The sequence below is a fragment of the Dama dama genome, chromosome 12 (genome assembly GCF_033118175.1).
Source record: "Dama dama isolate Ldn47 chromosome 12, ASM3311817v1, whole genome shotgun sequence".
Classification (NCBI taxonomy): domain Eukaryota; kingdom Metazoa; phylum Chordata; class Mammalia; order Artiodactyla; family Cervidae; genus Dama; species Dama dama.
Genome location: NC_083692.1, coordinates 2,157,500 through 2,180,250, shown reverse-complemented (window position 1 = coordinate 2,180,250; position 22,751 = coordinate 2,157,500). Strand labels below are relative to the sequence as shown.

General features: G+C 42.8%; 1 protein-coding gene across 3 annotated transcripts in view; it reads right to left on the bottom strand.

Annotated features, from left to right (window-relative positions):
- The window catches only part of RPS6KA5 (ribosomal protein S6 kinase A5), a 185,463-nt gene that overhangs the window by 79,599 nt on the left and 83,113 nt on the right, over positions 1–22,751 (bottom strand). The gene's annotated exons all lie outside the window — the stretch shown is intronic.

Here is a 22,751-nt window from a genome sequence, read left to right as displayed (position 1 = left end):
GTTTTATAAGTTAATGACTACCCTAAAATGCAATCAAATGAATTAGCATAGAATATTGCTTTTAAAACTATTATGTGAAATCTGCATATATTTAAATAATTTTCCCAGATGCAGCGTATCAGAAACCTATGCCATCATCATACAATTCCTAACTTGCTGTCGAGTACCAAATCACCAACCACTACAGTAACTGAAATACAACGAGCAGAGTGAAACAAGGCAAACAGAAACCCCAGCTGCTTTGCAGTAACGGCCACTCACTTTTTTTTAAGCAGATTCCCTATTTTTCAGAATTGACTATGGAGAGTCCTTCCAAAAGTGTGTATTAAGTAGCAGGTAACCTTCTTAAGAATTGATGCTTTTGAACTGCGGTGTTGGAGAAGACTCTTGTGGTGTTGGAGTAGTCCCTTGGACTGCAAGGAGATCCAACCAGTCCATCCTAAAGGAAATCAGTCCTGGGTGTTCATTGGAAGGACTGATGCTGAAGCTGAAGCTCCAATACTTTGGACACCTCATGCGTAGAGCTGACTCATTGGAAAAGACCCTGATGCTGGGAGGGATTGGGGGCAGGAGGAGAAGGAGACGACAGAGGATGAGATGGCTGGATGGCATCACAGACTCGATGGACATGAGTTTGGGTAGGCTCCGGGAGTTGGTGATGGACAGGGAGGCCTGGCATGCTGCGGTTCACGGGGTCACAGAGGGTCGGACACGACTGAGTGACTGAACTGAACTGAACTGAACCTTCTTATTGCACCATGCAACTCAAAAGCAAAAGCAAAAGCAGGAGAACACAGCTAATCAAAACACCTGAAATGAAACAATGCCCATTTCCCTTTCAACTTGCCCTTTTTATCCCATGAGGAATAATGAAATAAGAGACAAAAAAGCTACAGTGAAAAATAAATAAGGAGCTGAATAATAATAAGTCACAACAGAGTTCATAATCGGCTCTAAGAAGACACTGAAAAACTGCTAATAGTTTGATCAGAAACTAACGGCTACTCCCTGAGATACCACTTGTGTGTGAGACGCAGTGCTCCCCTAGAACAGCCGCAGGCGTGGATTACAGACGCCGAAGAGACATGGCTGAGAAAGCACACGGCCCAGGGGTGCTCATTTGTCAAGTTTACCTCAATTTGACAAAAGACCAAAGGAAAATCTTCACAAACACAAATTTTTACCTTGCCCATTTAACTTTAAATTCCAAACAGCAGATTCCACAGAATGAAAGAGCTCTAAAAGCTAGTTGCTTTGCAATGTATTTTACAAAGCACAAGACAGCAAAAAGCACCGCCCTTCTAAGACTTCTGTATTTTACCAGATACTTCTGGACTTCTGGACTTGATTATAACCTAACACAAAACTATTTATTAAAAAGGTGTAAAGGAACACAGCTTTCCTGCAAACTAACAGTGAATATTTTCTACCTTTAAGTAGTTACTTATTTAAATCTAATACTGATGTTTGTGCACATACGGTTTCCACAGTTTGTCATGGCCCAGAAATAGGCATTCATAGGTCAGCTGACCAAATGACAAACTCCTACACATCTGTGAATGTCCTATTCAATTATTTCTTCAATCACCACTCGAGCAGAGTTGATTAGTTCCTCCTATGCTACCCACTGTACTCATTAAGACTTATACCACCTCAATTATCTTGCTGCACTGAAAATATCTGCATACTTTCTTTCTCTGCCAAATTCTGAGCCTTTTAAAGTCATGATCAGTGTATTCATCTTAAAAATCCAACAAGTGCTTGCATGCAGTATGCACTCAACACATGCTTAGTGCTTTATTAACTGAACACAAATCCTTTACAGTGGAGTCTGAAAACATCACTCTGAAACTCAAAGGCAAGTGGGTTGTAAAAAAAAAAAAAAGGAATCCAATGTACTCCTGTCTTTGAGGCAACTTGATATAATCCAAAGAACTTAGGCTTTATAATCAAGAGACTTGAACTAGGTCGCAGAGTCAGACACAAGCGAGTGACTAACACGACAGACAATGGCTCCTCTGTGTCCTGACCCGAACAAATGAAGTCTCTCTCGGTGCCAGTTCTTTATAAAATGGGAATCAGAACTACTACAGATTACTGTTGCTCAGAGCACACAAAAAGTGTTCAACTTTCCTTTACTGGAGAGACTAAGAAAAATTAACTACAGATCTAAGACGACAAACCTAAAACAACATTAAGTAGCTTTCTTGTAGAACAGGCCAATAGCCCAAGGACCAGACCTGACATTCAAAAAATATGCTTATTTGTAGGTACAGGGCTGCACACTTTTGTGACCCACGAACTCTATCCGGTGGTCCAGGCTTCACCACTGGGAAGGCAGACAGAGAGGCAGCTAAAGGGCTGTAACAGCAGGAGTGATGACATCTGGACTCTCCTTGTGGGACAGATGCCCTCATCTACAGGCGCTGTGAGGGATGTGAGGCTAACTACAGCAGCAGGAGCTACGATGTCTGGACTCTCGCTGCGGGACAGACGCCCTCATCTACGGCAGGGCTGTGTGGTTAGCGGGAGTCTCCGTAACATAAGCATCTGGCGCCCTCAGTCTTTATACTTCTAGTAGGTCTGTTTGGGGGGTAGTGGTGTGTCATTATGGTTTTAATTTGCATTTTCCTGAATGACAACATTTATTTATATCTCTCCATGGCTTACTGGACATTTCTATATCTTCTTTTGTGAAGCATCTATTAAAGGTTTTTTACTTGCCCCTTTTGGTTTTTTCTATTTTGACTGAAGTATAATTCATATACTGTGAAATCCACCAATTTGAAGTGTAAGATTCAATGGTTTTTCACATATGAAGACTTGTGCAACCACCACTATAGATTCAAATTTAAAATATTTTTACACACTCCCTCCCAGAAATCCCAATTTACCTGTTTTTCCTTTAGCTGCTTTTGCTTTTGATGTCACATTTAAGAAATCACTGCAAAACCAACGTCAAAAAATTTACCCCTATGTTTTCCTCTAAGAGAATTACAGGTTTAGTTCTTTTCACCTTTGACCCATTTTGAGTTATGTTTTGTATATGCTGTGAGTTATGGTAGGTCTGTTTGGTGTGTCGTCGTGTGTCATTATGCTTTTAATTTGCATTTTCCTGAATAAAAACATTATTTAGTATCTTTCCATGGCTTACCGCAAACGTATGAAATACGTTTGAATATGGTTATCCAGCTGTCCCAGCACCATTAGCTTAAAAGACCATTCTTTCCTCACTGGCATCCTTGTCAAAAAAGTGATGTGAGGATTTATTTCTAGACTCTCAGTTCAATTCTATTATCTCTATCTTTATTCCAGTGCCACACTTTCTTGATTATTGTAGCTCTGTAACAAGTTTTAAAAGTGTTAGTCTTGCAATTTAATTCTTCCTTTTCAAAACTGTTTTAGCTATTCTAAGGCTCCTTGATTTTTCCATGTAAATTTTAGAATGACTTTGTCAATTTTCATAAGAAAATAAACTGGCATTTTGAGAGAGGTTTGTTAAATCTACAGATCAATTTGGGAAGCACTGTCATCTTAATAATATAAAGGCTTTCAATTCATAAACACAGGACCTTCTACCACTGTGAAGTGGCCCTTTTTTATTTTTACTAACACTTTTTTGTTAAGTATATTTTGTCTGTTATTAGCATAGCCACTCCTGCTTTCTTGTGGTTGCTGTTTGCATGATTTATCTCTTCCCATCCTTTTCTCTTTTTAACCTATTTATACCTCTGAATCAGAAGCTCCATATGTGGAGCTATGAGGGAGACTGAAGGCAGGAGGAGAAGGGGACGACAGAGGATGAGATGGTTAGATGGCATCACCGACTCAATGGACAAGAGTCTGAATAAACTCCAGGAGATGGTGAAGGACAGGGAAGCCAGGCGTGCTGCAGTCCATGGAGTCTCAAAGAGTTGGACGCGACTGAGCCACTGAACAACAACATGCCTCTGGATCTACTGTGTATCTACTACAGACAGTGTATAGTTGAGTCTTTCCCCTCATCTGACAACCTCTTGTCTTTTTACTGTATCTATTAATCCATTCACATTTAATGTTATTACTGATACAATTGGATCTGTTGTTATTGTTCACTCGCTCGGTTGGTCTGACTCTTTGTGACCCCATGGACTGCAGCATGCCAGGCTTCCCTGTCCATCACCAACTCCCGGAGCTTGCTCAAACTCTTGTCCATCGAATCAGTGATGCCATCCAACCATCTCATCCTCTGCCGTCCCCTTCTCCTCCTGCCTTCAATCTTGCCCACCATCAGGGTCTTTTCTAATGAGTTGGCTCTTTGCATCAAGAGGCCAAAGTACTGGGGCTTCAGCTTCATCATCAATTCTTCCAATGAATATTCAGGATTGATTAACTTTAGGACTAACTGGTTTGATCTCCTTGCAGTCCAAGGGTCTTCCCTTGTGGCTCAGCTCATGGCTCAATAGGTAAAGAATCTGACCACAATTCGGGAGACCTGGGTTCAATCCCTGGGTTGGGAAGATCCCCTGGAGAAGGGAATGGCTACCCACTCCAGTACTCTGGCCTGGAGAAGTCTAAGGACTGTATAGTCCATGGGGTCACAAAGAGTCGGACATGACTGAACAACTTTGACTTCACTTTCACTGGAAGAACCATAGCTTTGACTATATAGACCTTTGTTGGCAAAGTAATGTATCTGCTTTTTAACATGCTATCTAGGTTTGTCATAGCTTTTCTTCCAGGGATCAAGCTTCTTTTAATTTCATGGCTGCCGTCACCATCTGCAGTGATTTTGAAGCCCAAGAAAATAAAGTATCTCACCATTGCCATTGTTTCCCCATCTATTTGCCATGAAATGATGGGACCAGATGCCATGATCTTAGTTTTTTGAATGCTGAGTTTTAAGTCCAGCTTTTTCACTCTTTCACTTTCATCAAGAGGCTTTCTGCCATAAGGGTGGTGTTATCTACATATCTGAGGTTATTAATATTTCTCCTGGAAATCGTGATTTCAGCTTCTACTTCATCCAGCCCAGCATTTCGCATGATGTACTCTGCATGTAATTTAAAAAAGCAGGGTGACAATATACAGCCTTGACGTACTCCTTTCCCAATTTGGAACCAGTCTGTTATTCCATATCCAATTCTAACTGTTGCTTCTTGACCTGCATACAGGTTTCTCAGGAGGCAGGTAAGGTGGTCTGGTATTTCCATCTCTTTCAGAATTTTCCACAGTTTGTTGTGATCCACAGAGTCAAAGGCGTTAGCGTAGCCAATGAAGCAGAAATAAATGTTTTTCTGGAACTCTCTTGCCTTTTCAGTGATCCAGCGGATGTTGGCAATTTGATCTCTGGTTCCTCTGCCTTTTCTAAATCCAGCTTGAACATCTGGACGTTCATGGTTCATGTACTGTTGGAGCCTGGCTTGGAGAATTTTGAGGATTACTTTGCTAGCATGTGAGATGAGTGTAATTGTGTGGGAGTTTGAGCATTCTTTGACATTGCCTTTCTCTGGGACTGGAATGAACACTGACCTTTCCAGTCCTGCAGCCACTGCTGAGTTTCCCAAATCTGCTGGCATGTTGAGTGCAGCACTTTCACAGCATCATCTTTCAGGATGTGAAATAGCTCAGCTGGAATTCCATCACCTCCATTAAGCTTTGTTCATAGTGATGCTTCCTGTTCATAGTGATGCTTCCTAAGGCCCACTTGACTTCACACTCCAGGATGTCTGCCTCTAGGTGAGTGATCACACCATCATGGTTATCTGGGTCATGAACATCTTTTTTGTATTGTTCTTCTTATGTATGCTATTTTACTTTTTTGTTTTCTATATATTGTATATCTTTGCTCCTTTATCCCTCCGTACTTCTTTTTCATTAAGTAAACATTTTTAAAAGTTACTTTCTTAGTGGTTACTCTATGGCTTACCATATATTATCACAAACAGTGTGAGATTCATACCAACTTAATTCCAGTTATATATACAAACATTACTCCCACATGGGTCTGCTCTCTCTTCCTCCTGTTTGAGACATTATTGTTATATATAGGACAACTATATGTGTTACAAACTCAACAATACATTATAATTATTACCTTACATAGTTTTATGCTTCTCAAAGAGGCTGAAAGAAAAGAGAGTAAGTACATATCTACAGTCTGCCATTTTAGCTTTCCTATTTATCATTTTTCAGTTCTCTTTACTTTTTCTTATGGCCTTCCTTTGGAACTGGACAGCACAGAGGTTCTGGTCATTTTAAGGGTTTCATCTTTTACTCTGAATGACGTAAGAAGCCTTGGGAAGATTCTGAGTACAAAAGTGTGTGACAAGGTTTCCGTTCTGACAGATCAGTGACTCTGGCTTTTTGTTGAGAACAGTAGGAGTGGAAGCAGGGAGGTCACCTGCAATAAACAAGGAGAGATGACGGAGCCTAGGAGAAGGCGGCCAGCACTGGGGTCAGGGCCCAGCCCGCCCTGAGCAGGTGAAAGGAGGGGCGGCCTGTCAGCTGCGTGCGCAAGCCTGCGGCAAAGACAGACGTGACAGGGACGACGCGGGGTTCACCTCTGGGAATGGGGGCACGCGGGCGTCTAACCAACAGCGAAAGCTCAACAAATGGTGCTTATCATCATCACCACCATCTTGAATCACATGTTTTCAGATTGTGAAATGGGACAAGACAGCCCTTCTGCAATCCTCTCAGGAAGGTGGTGGCTCAGTCGCTCCGTCGTGTCCGACTCTTGCGACCCCACGGAGTGTAGCCTGCCAGGCTCCTCTGTCCAATGGCATTCTCCAGGCAAGAACACTGGAGTGGGTTGCCGAAGAGAAATGCAGATTTCAGGTCATTAAGAGAAGGCTCCGTGTAAATTCCTTGAAATTATGCACAACTTTTTCAAGTATATGTAAGCGTATGTGCATTCTCCTGAGAAGGGAGGGGCCGCAGATTGTATCAGATTCCACAAGGAGTTACAAGCCAAAACCGTTTGTTCTCAGAACATCACTCTTAAGACACCATTATAAATCTGAATGGAAACACGCCAGTCAAGTTTGTTTATAAACAAACCAAAATGTGGACTGCCGGCACAAGGGCCACATCTGAGAGGAGTGTCCTCCAGCTCGCCAGCAACAAACACCTCATCATTACAGTGCAGACGCCCAGCACCACTGCTTCTGAGCATTCAGGTCACTTACCCCTGACTTCTAGCCCTGCCTGGCATTAGCTGTCCTGGAGCTCACTATACTTGGAACTGGACTGATGAGGTTCAGAGCTTACAGAAGTGAAATGGAGCATGGGTTTTCGTTGTCAACAAGACCTCTGATTTCTGAGGGTGTGCTGGGACTGCACTCTGGTGTCTTTACACCTCTGCGTTTATCCAGAGAGCAGCAACTCTGGAGAGGGGAATGCTGACGCTTGCCCTCGAGACTCAAAACAACTTAGCCAGGCAGTGAGACAACATATTAAACAAACTTTAGAAAAGACTACAAGGATTATTATTAAGTTGAATTACAAAGTTTTTATTCTCTTAGAACAGTGGAATCAGGAATGCAGGCAGATTCTGGGAGAGTTAGCAGTGGTGGGGATATGGTCAGAGATATCATGAAAACCAGATTGTTACTGACATCTGAGAGGAAGATTCTTCTCAGCTTTATAACTCAAGGAGCCCCCCCCCATTCCTCTCCTCCACTCCCACCCCTTGCCAACTGAGCATAAATTACATTCCTCCATTAAAAAAAAAAAAAAAAAACTTACTGAAAAGCTTAGATGGAATAAAGCACCTGAGTGGAAACTGTCTACTACCAGAATTATTTAAGATCTACTCTGCCTGGTGGGCCTTGGTCCGTGCCAACTTATCTACCTTGAATAACTTTGCTTTCAAAATTATGCATTCATTAGAATTCTAGAAATTAGATTTCTCAAGTGTCTGCCAATTTCTTCCACAACGAACTGCAAGCATGACGGTTGGTTTTTTGTTAAGCAAATGCTGACAGTTTTTATTCTCTTTATGGGAACAAATAGCACGAGAATGTTCAGTTTTTACTGATATTCCTGAGGCTTTTTGCCTCTGTGGACAGACCATGAAAGTGGCCTAAGTGGTGCTGGCTGGATCTACACTGCTGGCCACTGCTGTTTGTGTAGAAGCAGCATCTTAGTAACCCCGGTTCGTCACGGTAAGTGGGAAAGGGCTCCTGGCAGATAAGAACTAAAGTGATGTAAAACAGGGCTTTGGCTGCCTTCCTTTAAAATCTGTATCTTAACACAGCTCACTGCTTTTAAGACTAGACAACAACATAGTAACAACCAGAGATACTGGGCACTTTCAATGTGCCTGTTCTATTTAGATATGATAACAAATCTGATACTCAAAAACAATGCTATGAAGCTGGTGCTATTAAAATACTAGTATAATCCCCAGAGAAAGTAAGTTAATCTCTAGAAAACAGTGAAACTCAGAGAGGTTTAAAAAATTACCCAGAGTTGCATAATCTTTTAAGTGAAAGAATAAGGATTATGAACATGGGCAGTCTGACTCTAAAAACAGGATTTTTAAAAAATTTATTTATTTTTTAATTGAAGGATAATTGCTTCACAGAATTTTGCTGTTTTCTGTCAACCCTCAACATGACTCAGCCATGGGTGCACATGTGTCCCCTCCCGCTCGAACCCCCTCCCATCCCCCTCCCCGCCCACCCCACTAGGGAGGCGCAGAGACCCCGTGTGAGCTCCCCGAGCCGTGCGGCACATTCCCGCTGCCTGTCTATCTCACACACGGCCGTGTGAGTCTCCCTGTCACTCTCTGCATGCGTCTCGCCCTCCCCTCCCTCTCCCCAGGTCTGCTCTCTGCGTCTAAACACAGGAACCGTTTTAAATGCCACGCAGAGCTGCCCTTTTCCTCCTGATGCGGTTTCACTGTCCTTTGTTTGGGAGAGCCCCATCGGGCAACTGGTATTGCTAATCATTGTAGAAAAACGGTCTTAAATCACCTATTCTGTCCTTCAGATACCTAAAAGGCTCGGGGTCCATAATTCTATATATTTGGTCATAAAATTTCTCCATTTTACATGGTTTTCATGGTTAAATTTTGGAGGGCTCATGAGAATGTCACAGTACTCAAAAGGAGACATTCCAAGGGGTCTGTAGAAAGACTGCTTTTCAATGGCTACAGTAAACAAGGGTTTCACCCTTTTTTGAGAATGTGCCAAGCTAATATTGTCACTGACATACTTCTGACACAGAACTTAAGAAAGTCAATTTCTATCTTGCAGGACTGGACCCAGGCCTGTTTTCTCCAAAAAAGTACTTGGCCTTCCTTGCCTGCAGTTACCATCTCAACTCATTTGCCAGTTAAAGCAGATGGATCTGAATTTGGCAACAAAGAGTTACACTCCAGGTTCTTGCCAGAGGGTAAAACCTGCCACTGTCTGCAGTCCACATCTCATCATATGTTCAATTGTGAGAAGTAATACACACAGGACAATAAATGTAATCTATGTCTTTCTCATTACACTATAATGATCTGAGACAAAGAGCAAACTTTGCAGCAAACAAAGGTATAAACTTGGATAACGCTGTTTTGGAAAAATTATTCTCTAATCTTGTTCCACAGGCTTACATCATAAAGAAGAGTGGCATGAAACTTCGAATTACACTCTTGGTCAAGGAAGCCTGGTAAAGATTGTCCATTATATCTGGGTCTGATTTATAAAGCTTTTCCTAGACCATAATGCCTTCCCTGTGGGTTTTATATTTTAAATATTTTGATACGATTCCAAACGTACAAAAAATACTTGCAAGAACACCAAAAGGAATTCCTATATATCCATTATGCAAATTCATCAATTGTTTACATTTTGCTTATTTGCTTTAGTATTCTCTGAGTGTTTTTATACACGCATATCATGTCCCTGAACCAACTGAGACATCAAGTTGGAGACATCAAGCTCCTAAATCCTTCAATGTGCAAATACTAAAAAAAAAAAAAAAAAAAAAGAATGCTCCTTCATATAGCCACAGGACAATTATCAATATCAGAAACTTAATGATAAAAACACTATTATCTAATCTATACTCTCTATTCAAAATTTGTCACTTGCCCCACTAACGCTCTTTGTAACTACTCTTCCTCAGCCCAGGATCTGGCTTCTGATCACATATACCTTAGATATCAGAGCACATTAGTCTCTGACCCTAAGTCAAAGTATACATACCTATTAATTTTAATAATAGCTGCCAAATGTTATAGGTACTTTCCTCAGAAAGGTTATTTATATTCCCCACCAACATTGAATGGACGCCTTAGAAAACAAAGTTCTCGTCAAAAATTCTTTTTGTTAAAACTGATCTTTTTTTTTTTTTTAATTTAAACACTATTATTATGATGACTTTTGGCTGCGTGGCATGCGGGATCTCAGTTCCCTGAACAGGATCGAGCCCACGTCCCCTGCATTTGGAAGCGTAGCGTCTTAACCACTGGACCACCAGGGAAGTCCCTCACCAACTCTTAATATTACCGTTATTTTTAATTCCTACCAATTTGACAGATACACTCCAAGATACAGAAGTCCTGAAGGCGTAGAAGAAAGCAGAGGGAAGAAGACTCCAGCGTCTACAGCAGGCAGCCCCGATCCCTGTCGGCGTCGGTCAGACGGGGGCGCGGCGGACGGGGGCTGCGGGGCTGGGGAGCGGGAGAGGTGAGGAAGCTCACAGGAGAGGCGCGCGGCCCTGGCTGACCCCGGGAGAGTCTGTTGAGACTCCAGCATGAAGTTCAGCCAGGTCCTGCTGACACATTTTGGAGACACATGAGGAAAGCTTAGAAAGCTGGTACTGGGAAAAAATTTGCAGAGTAATAAAAGCAACTTCCAAGTCAGGCAAGGAGGAAGGTTCACACAGCAAGTGATGCTCCTGTGTCAGACCAGGCAGACCTCAGGCCAGTAAGGACGCACCTACCACCCACAGGCGGCGCCAGGAAACGGGCAGGAAAGACTCCAGGGAAGGCAGAGTCAATGAGAACTGGAGAACAGACTCAGGGAGTGTGAGAAGAGAGGAATGGAAGATGACGGTCAAGGAAGACACCGGACTATGAGGCCTTAGAAGTGTGACTGGTTTGAGTAATACGGCCCAATGTGTGGTTAGGCTTCCGGTGCTTAAGAATCCGCCTTGCAATGCGAGGGACATGGTTCAATCCCTGGTCAAGAAAGATCCCACATGCCGTGGGGCAACTAAGCCCACGAGCCGCAACTCGAGAGTAGCCCCCGATTGCTGCAACTGGAGAAAGTGTGCGTCAAGCACAGCCAGGAACAATACTTGTTTGTTAAAAAGAGCTTTGGCATGGTGTGGAACTGGTTATCAACACGGTCACTGAAACTGCGGAGAAGATGGAAGGAGACTGGAGGAAAGGAAAGCTAACCCTGATGATACATCGCTGGAAAAGGCGAGCATGCGACCAGGAGTCTGACTATCATCACTCTGCTGAGTGCTAAGGACGAGAACAGGGAAGTGGCTGGTCTTCTGTGAAAGGGTCTGCTGGAGAAGCACCGTCCTCCAAGGACAGGAGGTTTGACTTCAGATAAATAAGGCGCACTTAGTTACGATGCAGGGAGCTTGTGCACACGGGATTATTCACACAGCACAATGGAGGGGTTAGCAGAGGAAGATAAGGGAAAGAATGAGGCTGAAGTAGGGGAAGAAGAATTCTAAAATCCTAAAGATATTTAAAAAAAAAACCAAAACCCAAAGCCTCTAAAATACTAGACTCATACAAGCTTAAGCTTTATAGAGAGCACGGTCCCCAACAGATTGATACTTCTCTAATGACATGTTTTACCTTTCATTCTAGAAGCTAATTTCAATGTATCCTGACAGAAACCAAAGTTGCAGCCTAGTACCAATGAGACACGCCAAAGTCCCGGGGCAATTTTCCAGCTGCCAGGCACAGGGTCGGACACCAGCAAATATCAAGCACTCATTAACACTGGTTGCATGAACTGAATAAACATGCAATTCTCTGCTAACAGGCTGCTGGACCCACACAGGAGAATGAGGGTAGATTTTTCACCTTGAGTTTATTAACAGGAAAAGTAGAAAGAAAGAGTTATATATTGTAATAGCTAAAAACTGCAATTTAGATGGACCAGTGGACAGTAGAAAAGAAGTGGAAAAGGAAAAGGGAACCGGTAATAACATTATAGGGTTTCCCTGGTGGCTCAGGGGCAAGGAATCCACCTGCCAACGCAGGAGACACCAGAGACTCAGGTTCTGTCCCTGGTCGGGAAGACCCCCTGGAGAAGGAGATGGCAGCCCACTCCAGCATTCTTGCCTGGGGAAGCCCATGGACAGAGGAGCCTGGCGGTCTTACAGTCCAGGGGGTCCCAAAAGAGACATGACTTAGCAACTAAACAACAACAATCATATGGGAAACACCTTTCCTGATGACTCTCTCTCTCCAATTCTGATCTCTCCCTCCTAGAAATGTTCAGAATAAGTCTCAAAATACATTCTGTTCTCAACAGAAGAAGAGAAGGGGACCATCAACAGCATGTCTTCGTGACAATAATTATAAATAAACCAGTGAATAAGTATGACATGTTCTCTGGAGCAGTGAGGCACACTTCATCAAGGTGACTTTTATAAAACATCTACCAACTTAAAATTACACTGATATTTATCTACAGCCCATACAACGGAATACCTTATATGATGCTTGTACAGACTACTGGTTCCTTGATTAAACTAAAGGGAACTTCCTATATGAAAATGATTATATTTCAATTCATTTGTAGTTGCTAAGTGACAATCTTTATATGTAGAATAGCTCATACTCTGTATCTATAAAATATGAATATAAATAATTCCATCACACATAGGACTGTCATGGGGATTAAATGAGTTATTTAGAGTTAAACTTAGGCCAAACATACAGTGAGCATTTTTTTAAAAAAGACTATTAACTACTGTTATTATTTACAGATATAAGTTACAATTTATAGAGCTGAAAAACAATGACGTATCTAATTATAATAATTTAAAAATAAAATTCAAATATATGGTCTCCTGACATTTGTCTGTTCTCTCAATGTAAGCATAATTTCAAAGCTTATAAATGTTTAACATGTATCTCTACAAAGTACCACAGGGTCTAATTAGTTTTAGTCAGTATTAAGCAAAAGAGAAGTTTTCTTAAATAACTGATATTTTAGTGAAATACTCAAGTTTTAAAATTGCAGAGATAGCTTGCTTTGATTCAAATGCAAATAAATTGCCTTTAAGGATTTCTATGTGACAGTAGCTGGAGTGTGTTTCTAAGAAGCACAGAAGTAACACAGAAATCACACAAATAATGTGAAAGTTCAAAGTCACAAAATCTCACCCACTTTAAAACACGACCATCCTCCCTAAATCCCGCATATCCCGTGTTCTCTTTCTTCTTCCTCTCCTGGCAAAAGTTCTTTAAAGAACTTTAAAGAGTCAGACGCGGGCCACATGTCTGATTCACTCCCTGCTTACTCTCTGTTCTCTTTCCACTGCAGCTGTAACAAATTACTAGTCTTGGTGGCCTAAAATAAGACACATTTATTATTTTATGTTGTAGATTAGAAGTCTGGTGTGGGTATCACTGGACTAAAATCAAGGTGCCTGCAGAGCTGCATTTACTCTGGGAGTTCAGGGGAAAGTCTGCCTCCTTGCCTTTTCCAGCACTGAAGAGGCAGCCCGCATGCCCTGACTCACGGCCCCTTCCCTCCATCGCCCCAACCCAGCGAGGCGGCTGAATCAGGACTCACCCCGCGTCACCCTCGCCGTCACCCTCCTGCAGGCACATCTCCACCTGCCTCCTCCCCTCCCTTCCTCTCCACCTCTATAGGCCCTGTGCTTACACTGGGCCCACCCAGATGATCCAGGATAATCTCCCTATTCTAAGGTCAGCAGCCTCATAACTTTAATTCCATCTGCAACCTTACTTCTCTTAATTTGTCTGTCATGTAACCCAACATGCTCACAAGTTCTGAAGAAATCTCGGCGTCTTGGGATGGCTGTTACTGCCTACCAGAGCCTGCACTCACTTCTGAACGGAGCAGTGCAACTCCTACCCCCATACACACAGTCTAGGGTTTAAACAACCTCACGTCCCTAAAGTACACGGGCATTTTTCAGTTTGCAAACCACGAGAAAGGATATTGCAAGAAGAGCAAAGTGAGAGACTAGCACAGTAAACGCCTCAGTGGTCCAGCCCAGAGTGAGTCCCCACCATGGCTACGTGAAAGCCATTTAATTTGGGGTAGTCTGTTATGTGGAAAAGGCCAATTAGATACATCAGTAATTTGTAGATCATGCTTGTAACCAACTGACTTGCTCAAGATCTCACAGTTATTAATAGGTGAAGCTGAAATTTAAATCCAAGTCCATGTGGGCCTGGTATCTAAAGACCCTGTATGACCCACCTTGTGTGCCTGAGTGCATGGTTGCTGAGTTGTATCTGACTCTACGTGACCCTTTGGACTGGGGCCCGCCAGGCTCCTCTGTCCCTGGGATTCTCCAGGCAAGAATACTGGAGTGGGTTGCTATGCCCTCCTCCAGGGGATCTTCCCGACCCAGGTATTAAACCCACGTCTCTTATGTCTTCTGCATTGGCAAGCGGGTTCTGTACCACTAGCCCCACCTGGGAAGCCCTATAAACATATACCAAATTGGGTACCTTAAACTAACATAACATGTCAAATATCAGTTCAGTTCAGTCTCTCAGTCATGCCCAACTGTTTGAGACCCCATGGACTGCAGCATACCAGGCTTCCCTGTTTTTCACCAACTCCCAGAGCTTGCTCAAACTCATGTCCATCGAGTCAGTGATACCACTGAACCATCTCATCCTCTGTCGTCCCCTTCTCCTTCTACCTTCAATCTTTCCCAGCATCAGGGTCTTCTCCAATGAGTCAGTTCTTTGCACCAGAGGCCAAAGTACTGGAGCTTCAGCTTCAGCAACAGTCCTTCCAATGAATATTCAGGACTGATTTCCTTTAGGATGGACTGGTTGGATCTCCTTTCAGCCCAAGGGACTAAGGCAAATATATCATATGGAACTAACATTAGGACAAATAACATTTGTTTTCAATCAAAATTATTGATTTTCAAGTACATGTTATTTACGTTTCAAAACAAAAAAATCAGGTGTTCAAAGTCACCTCTGAGTATTTGCAACAACTTTTTCTAATCACACTATTAACATCGCTGTATTAGGGCATTAAGAACATGGAAAAATTCACTTTGTCAAGAAGAAACATCTATTGTTAGCTGAGGCTAGTTTCAGCTACTTAAGACCTCTGCGTATCTAACTTGACTTTATGTTGAACCTCCCTACTGGTCATGGTTCATTTTTTTAATGTATTTATTTTTGGCTGCTCTGGGTCTCAGCTGTGCTGAATGGTGGCTCCTCCCGCTGCGGCCATGGGCCCCAGACTCAGGCCTCAGTGGTCGCGGCACGTGGGGTCAGTGGATACAGGACAGGGCCCATGTGGCCGCGGTGTGCAGAATCTTCCTGGACCAGGGATGCACCCACGTCCCCTGCACGGGCAGGCTGGCTCTTAACCCCCAGACCCTCCTGCCAGAGCTGCAGACGCTTCTGTAACAGACGGCGAGACCGGAGTCCACTGGAGACCACGGAGCCGCGGAGCGTCACTGAAAACTGCAGACGTGACCCGACGGCGCCACTTCCCACTGAGGATGCAGGGTAACCATGGAAGGACCCGGCCCGCTTTCCAAGGCTCCACCTTGTTCACACGATCACACGGAAATCTGCTGGCAGGACAGGAAGCGGCCGGGAAACCAACAGAAAGAAGGGCTAAATCCCGGGTCTCCTGCACCCAAAGAAAGAGTCTCTGCTTCACTTTCAGCCTCCAAACACCTACTTAAATCTAGTGACGCTATGACCCATCTCCAGTCATCTAGCCTTTGTATCTCAAATTCTCTTTAGAACTTCTCTGGTTCATATTTCTTATGGGAGCAACTTCCAAAGAGCTACCTGCCATTATTCCGCATCCCCATCATTCAGGACCTCCTCATACCCAGCCAGGCCCTGCCCTCCATCTTATTCTTTCTTCCTACAGAGTCTCCTCCTCCTCCCCGCGCGTCCAGTCCGTACTCCCCCTGCGCTTCCTCACCCCGAACGGTGCCTGATTGCTCCTTTCACTCCTCCTGAATCTCAGGAGCAGGCGTCGCCGCGTATCACACACACCTGAAGGCAATTTGTTTTCAATGTCACGCCGGAGTCATCTCACTTTTTCTTCTGGTTTTAGCTCAACATTCTAATGGTACCTCTTGCAAATGCATTCCAGGGCATCAAAATCATTATAAAGTTCTGACTAAGGCATAGCTATTTATCACTGCTATGGGTTAGTCATATCTAGTGAGGAAGCTCCTTCAGTTACTGTCTGTCTTGCTTACGTTGTAGATGGCAATGGATCATGAACCATTCTGTCACTGTCTCAGCAAGTATCCTCACCCCTGCAATTTTGAGATGAAATTAATACTCGAAAGTGAAACTTTAATGTCTTAAATCCCTTTGAGCTCTTGTTGAAAGGGTGACTCACGACGACGGAACTGTCTGGAAGGTCGTGGGGTGGGATGGGGGGGGGGGTTCATTATTGAGAGTGCTCCTTGGCATCACCTTTATAAGGACCTTCGTGATTTGCTTCTTTAGTGTCTTGTGAATTCTACTGATTAATCTGACAGTTTACACAGTCACAGATCAGCTGGTGTTTTGACAAAATTATAACTAACCAACAAAGAAAAATTGTTTTCCCAGGTTATTTTCTACATAGAAACCCCTCCCACTGACAGCTGAAATGAATATGAGTTTTAAGAGAGAGAAAGAGAACAGATGAAAATACGTTTATATTTCTTGCTGTAAGCAGGCAGAAAGAGATAAAGAAAAAGTTATAAAAAGAGGAATGGGCTCCATGTTATAAGACTTGGAGAGGCTAAAAAAATATAATGAAAAAAATCCATCAAATCTATATGATGCCATTAGATATAAATTTAAAAAAAGCCTCACTGATATTAATGATGTAGAATTTAAAGAAAAAAACATAGATGTGATTTATAACAGATGAGTTTACTGCAGGGGTCAACAAATTACAGTCCAGAGACCAAACGGAGTCCACGGCCACTGACCCGATTTAAAGGACAGCACATGCAATACGAATGGAGGGAAGGCAGTTACAAGTGAAAAACGCGCTGTGGGCACCATCGCACAGCACAGTTCTGAGAGAAATGCTACGCACCACATCTGGCAAGTGTCAGAGACGGCATCTGCCAAGATAATACTAACATTCAATAATCTTATCATTTGGAGAAGCCTGTGCCAAGCAGACAAATTTTATCCCAAAGGAACAAGCCTGGTAATCTCCAGTGAGCCATGAATCCCAGTAGAAGCATGACGGCAACCTGGACCTGAATTTCCACGTCTGCTCCCCAAACATCTTAAAGAACAGAAAGAACGACTGCAAATCCCCACGACCTACTCCCCTCAGTAAAACTTCAAGCCTGGGAAAGCCCATACACACCAAACAGCAGGCTGCAGGCAGGCTGAGAAACAGCACAGGCACAAGCACAAATACAGTGAAAAACCAAGAGAGTAATGAACATACGAAATCAACAGCTAGAAGATCTGGTGGGAAGAAAGCCACTACTGACAACAGCAACAGACGACTGACTGGCGGACGGGACATGCGGGGAGGAGGAAAACAACAGAACACTCCTGAAGGCGTCAGATGGAGACTTCAACACATGGGAAGACATACCATGTTCCTGAACAGGAATGGCCAGTATCATACAAATGCCAATTCTCCCGAAACTACTTTTTTAAAATTTAAGACAACTGCAATTAAAAACCCCCTCCAAAACTAGACAATTTGATTCTAAAGTTCACATCAAAAGTAAACAAACATGATGGAACACCCCAGAAACTCTGAAGAATAACAGAAATGAAAGACGAAGGGGGTCTAGCCTTTCTGAGTGTTAAAACTTATTGTAAAACTTTGATGAACTAAAACAGTATGGTAATGGCATATGATTCAAAAAAACAGGACAGTCAGTCAGGAAAGACATGAATATATACGAGAATTTAAGATAAGTAAAAGGCAGCACCTCAAGTCAGCAGACACCTGGGCTTTTTAGTATGTGGTGTGGGGATGTTCGCCATGCAAAAAATAAAACCATACAAGCACTGGAAGGAATACTGGTAAATCCCTTATAACCTCAGGAGTGTGAGATCTTCCTAACTATGACTTAAACTCCATAATCCATAAAGATGTTTTTAAACAAATTCTACTCCATATAAATATAATTAAGTTTACATGGTAAAACGTCATAAAGTCAAAAGAAAAGTGGAAAATAGGGGAGGATTTACTATGAATATTACAAACGATTAATCTAAAAGCTCCTAGAAAACCGAGATGAGAGCAAACGGGCCAAGGGCATAGACAGACAATCTGCAGGAAAAGACAGACAACCATTTAAACATATGAAAACATTCAACCTCACTAAAAAAATTCAGATCAACTCTACACTGAGACACCACCTATCTACAAGACAGACAAACAACCAGAAGTTTGAGAATATGCTTTGTGGAGAAATAGGCACTCTAACACAATTCTAGTGGGAGTGTAAACGGCACAACCCCTGTGGAAAGGTATACGTGAAATTACAGACAGCAAAAAAATAGATCAAGCAACCTTTTCCCATGAATTAAGGCTACAGTTTTTTTCCTATCCGAGTGGGAAATGACATGTACAAGTTGTGTACTCTGGATCACCAAAAGATAAGACTGGAAACAACCCAAGGATCCAATCCTAGAGAACTAGTTAGGTGTGCTATGTAATGGAACGGAATACTATGCAGGGATAAAAAAAGAATGGGGAAGATCTTTACAAATTAATAAAGAATAAACTGCAGGATACATTGTTAAGTGAAAACAAGAAAGGTCAGAAAAATACATACAGCAGGCTACCTCTGGTTATGACTGAAGACAACTGATTATCAGGGATCTTAAAACACAGTACCACTTGAATTCTTTAACTTCTTTCTTTGAATACTGGCAATTAAAGGGACTGCATCTGGCCTTTCCATTAGAAACTGTACCTCAGGATCTCAGGGTAAACAAAAAATTACAGTGGTTGAGACAGCCACACTTTTTCAGAAGAATTCCAACTAATAGATGTGGAAGAAATGACGGATCTAGAAAAATCACCCTTTAGTCAAAATGTTCAAAACTCCAATCATAAAATAAATCAGTCATGGGGATATAATGTACAGCAGGGTGACTATACTTAATAACACTGGATTGCATATTTGAAAGTTCCTGAGAGAGTACGCCTTTAACATTCTCACCACCACAACAGCAAACAATTCTGTAACTCATGATGAAACAGTTGATTTAAGCAATGATGGTGATTGCAGCCATGAAATTAAAAGACGCTTACTCCTTGGAAGGAAAGTTATGACCAACCTAGATAGCATACTAAAAAGCAGAGACATTACTTTGCCAACAAAGGTCCATCTAGTCAAGGCTATGGTTTTTCCAGTGGTCATGTATGGATGTGAGAGTTGGACTGTGAAGAAAGCTGAGTGCTGAAAAATTGATGCTTTTGAACTGTGGTGTTGGAGAAGACTCTTGAGAGTCCCTTGGACCGCAAGGAGATCCCACCAGTCCATCCTAAAGATCAGTCCTGGGTGTTCATTGGAAGGACTGATGCTGAAGCTGAAACTCCAATACTTTGGCCACCTCATGCGAAGAGCTGACTCACTGGAAAAGACCCTGATGCTGGGAGGGATTGGGGGCAGGAGGAGAAGGGGAAGACAGAGGAAGAGATGGTTGGATGGCATCACTGACTCAATGGACATGAGTTTGAGTAAACTCCGGGAGTTGGTGATGGACAGGGAGGCCTAGTGTGCTGCGATTCATGGGGTCACAAAGAGTCGGACACGACTGAACTGAACTGAAATGTTAAAACCGTAAAGTATCAAAATATCACAGATTATTTTCACTTCTAAGGGAAAAAAACATAACTCTATTATAAACAGATCAGATTGTCACTTCTGTAACTTAGTCTTAGCATCACTAACAACCAGATCATAGGTTTCTCCGCTGTAATATGGTATGTTCCGCAAAAATATCTAATGGCCATTTATCAAGACTTGAGCTCCGATTTCCCAAATACTGGAATTCAGCAGAGGAATAAGCTAAAGACACTGTATGTTTTCAGATCAATAAACCAAGGATATGAAAAAGGGAGCGTTCCAGATTAAGAGACTTCAAGCACGTAACCGAGTGAGTGCTCCTGGTTTGAACACACCAGCTGCAAAGGAATTTACGGGACAAGGAGTGAAATGTGAGCACAAACTTGTGTGGTAGATGGCCACAAATTCTTTGTAGTCGCCACATTAAGAAGCGAAGTCTATTGAGGATGTGGAGAGAAGGGAACCCTTGAGCACAGTTGGTGGAAATGTAAATTGGTGCAGCCACAATGCAAAACAGTATGGAGGTTCTTCACAAAATTAAAGAGAGAGCCACCATATGATCCTGCAACCCCGCTTCTGAGTGTTCATCTGAAGAAAACAGAAGCACTAACTTGAAAAGACATGTGCACCCTCATGCTCACCGCAGCGTTATTTGTAACGGGAGATACAGACACACCCTAAGTGCCCATTAATGACTGAATGACCGAGCAGAGAGAATGCGGTCTGTGTGTGTGTGTGCATGTCTGTGTGTATTTCTACACATATGTAAAATGGAATATCATATGCCCATAAAGATGAAATCTTGCCATTTGCAACATCATGGATGAATCTTGAGGGCATTACACTAAGTGAAATAAGGCAAACAGAAAGACAAATACCACACGATCTCACTTATATGCGGAATCTAAAATGAAGAAACAAAGAAAGAGCAGACTGACAGCTACCAGCGATGGGAGCTTGGAACATGGGTGAAACGGGTAAGGGCGGCCACAGGCGCAAACCTCCAGTCCTAAAGTAAGTCAGTTATGGGAGTGTAAAGTGCAGCACCAGTGGCTGTAGTTAATAACACTGGATTGCATACTTCAAAGTTCTTAAAAGAGTAAACCTTCAAAGTTCTCATCACAACAACAACAAATAATTCTATAACTATGGGTGGTAATGGGTGTTAACCAGACTTACTGCAGTGACTGTTCTGCAATACATACAAATATCAAATCATTATGTTGTACACCTGAAGTTAATTTACAGTAATATTGTATGCCAATTATAATATATAATGTTGTATGTCAATTATATATATGTGTGTAAGAAAATATTATTTAAAAAAAGACACGACAAGAAGTCGAGTCTGCTTCCCCACTCATTAGACCCGGGCTGGTTCTGTGCTGGAAGTGAGGCTGTGTGAGCTCCAGGGCCCAGCCTCAGAGCGCCTCGGAGTCCTCCCTCCGCCCTCCTGGCTGTCTGCACAAGCTGCCCCGAGGCGGCCACGATGGGAAGAAGCTGATCTACCACGTTGGCGGGTGAGAGCCACGTGGAGAGGAAGAGAGGGTCTCAGCACCACCAACGGGAATGGCACCAGCTCAGCCCTCAAGCCCAGCCAGCCCTCCACTCTCTACCACATGAGCAAGTCCAGCCAACCCACAGCATCACGAGAGAACACGTTATTGTTTAAGCAACAAAATTTTAGAGTTATGCGGCAATAAACAATGAGTATTACCGGATATTAAGTGAAATGAAAATTTATTAACCAGGAAAGATAGACATCATTAATATATCCATAAAAAAAAAAGCTGGTTATCAATCCTTTGCTACAGGACTGCTGCTGCTGCTGCTAAGTCACTTCAGTCGTGTCTAACTCTGTGCGACCCCATAGACGGCAGCCCACCAGGCTCCCCCGTCCCTGGGATTCTCCAGGCAAGAACACTGGAGTGGGTTGCCATTTCCTTCTCCAATGGAGGAAAGTGGAAAGTGAAAGTAAAGTCACTCTGTCGTGTCCGACTCTTAGCGACCCCATGGACTGCAGCCCACCAGGCTCCTCCATCCATGGGATTTTCCAGGAAAACTTCATCTTAATAAAATATACATGCATGCAGACACACAGACAAAAAGATCTAGAAGAATATACTAAGGTAATAACAGAGAGAGGTATGTATAATGAAGTAAACTCTGGGTCCTAAAAATGTTTTCTTGTTTTTGTTTTGCTACAGTTTCTACATGCACATATCTGCTTCTGTAGTAACAATGAAGTTTTTTAAATGGTCTACAATGTTTGTTTATTCATCAGAACAAAGGTCAGCCAGCTGGATCCCTGAAAAGCTTGCTTGACATGTGAAATCTTGCTATTAATCTCTAACAGTACACAAAAGCTAGATAAAGTTAATCAATACACCTTTAAAGACAGTTACGGGCTGAAACTGTCTCCCCCAAATTCGCATATTGAAGTCTTAGCCCCAGTACCTCAGAATGTGACTGTATTGGTAGTCAGGGCCTTTAAGGAGGTAACTAAGTTATTAAAATGAACCCATTAGGGTAAGCTCTAATCCAATCTGATTCGTGTCCTTAGAGGAAGAGAAAATTTGAACACAAAAAGCAACACTAGAGGTGTGACTGCAGAGGGTCAGCCATGTGCAGAGGCGGTAAGGGGGCCTCGGTGAGCTGGGCTGAGGCTGGGCCAGACCCTTCCTCACGGCCCGCACAGCAAACCACTCCCACTGGCGCCCTGGTGCTGGACGTCCAGGCACCCGAACTGAGAAAGAAGAAATCTCTGC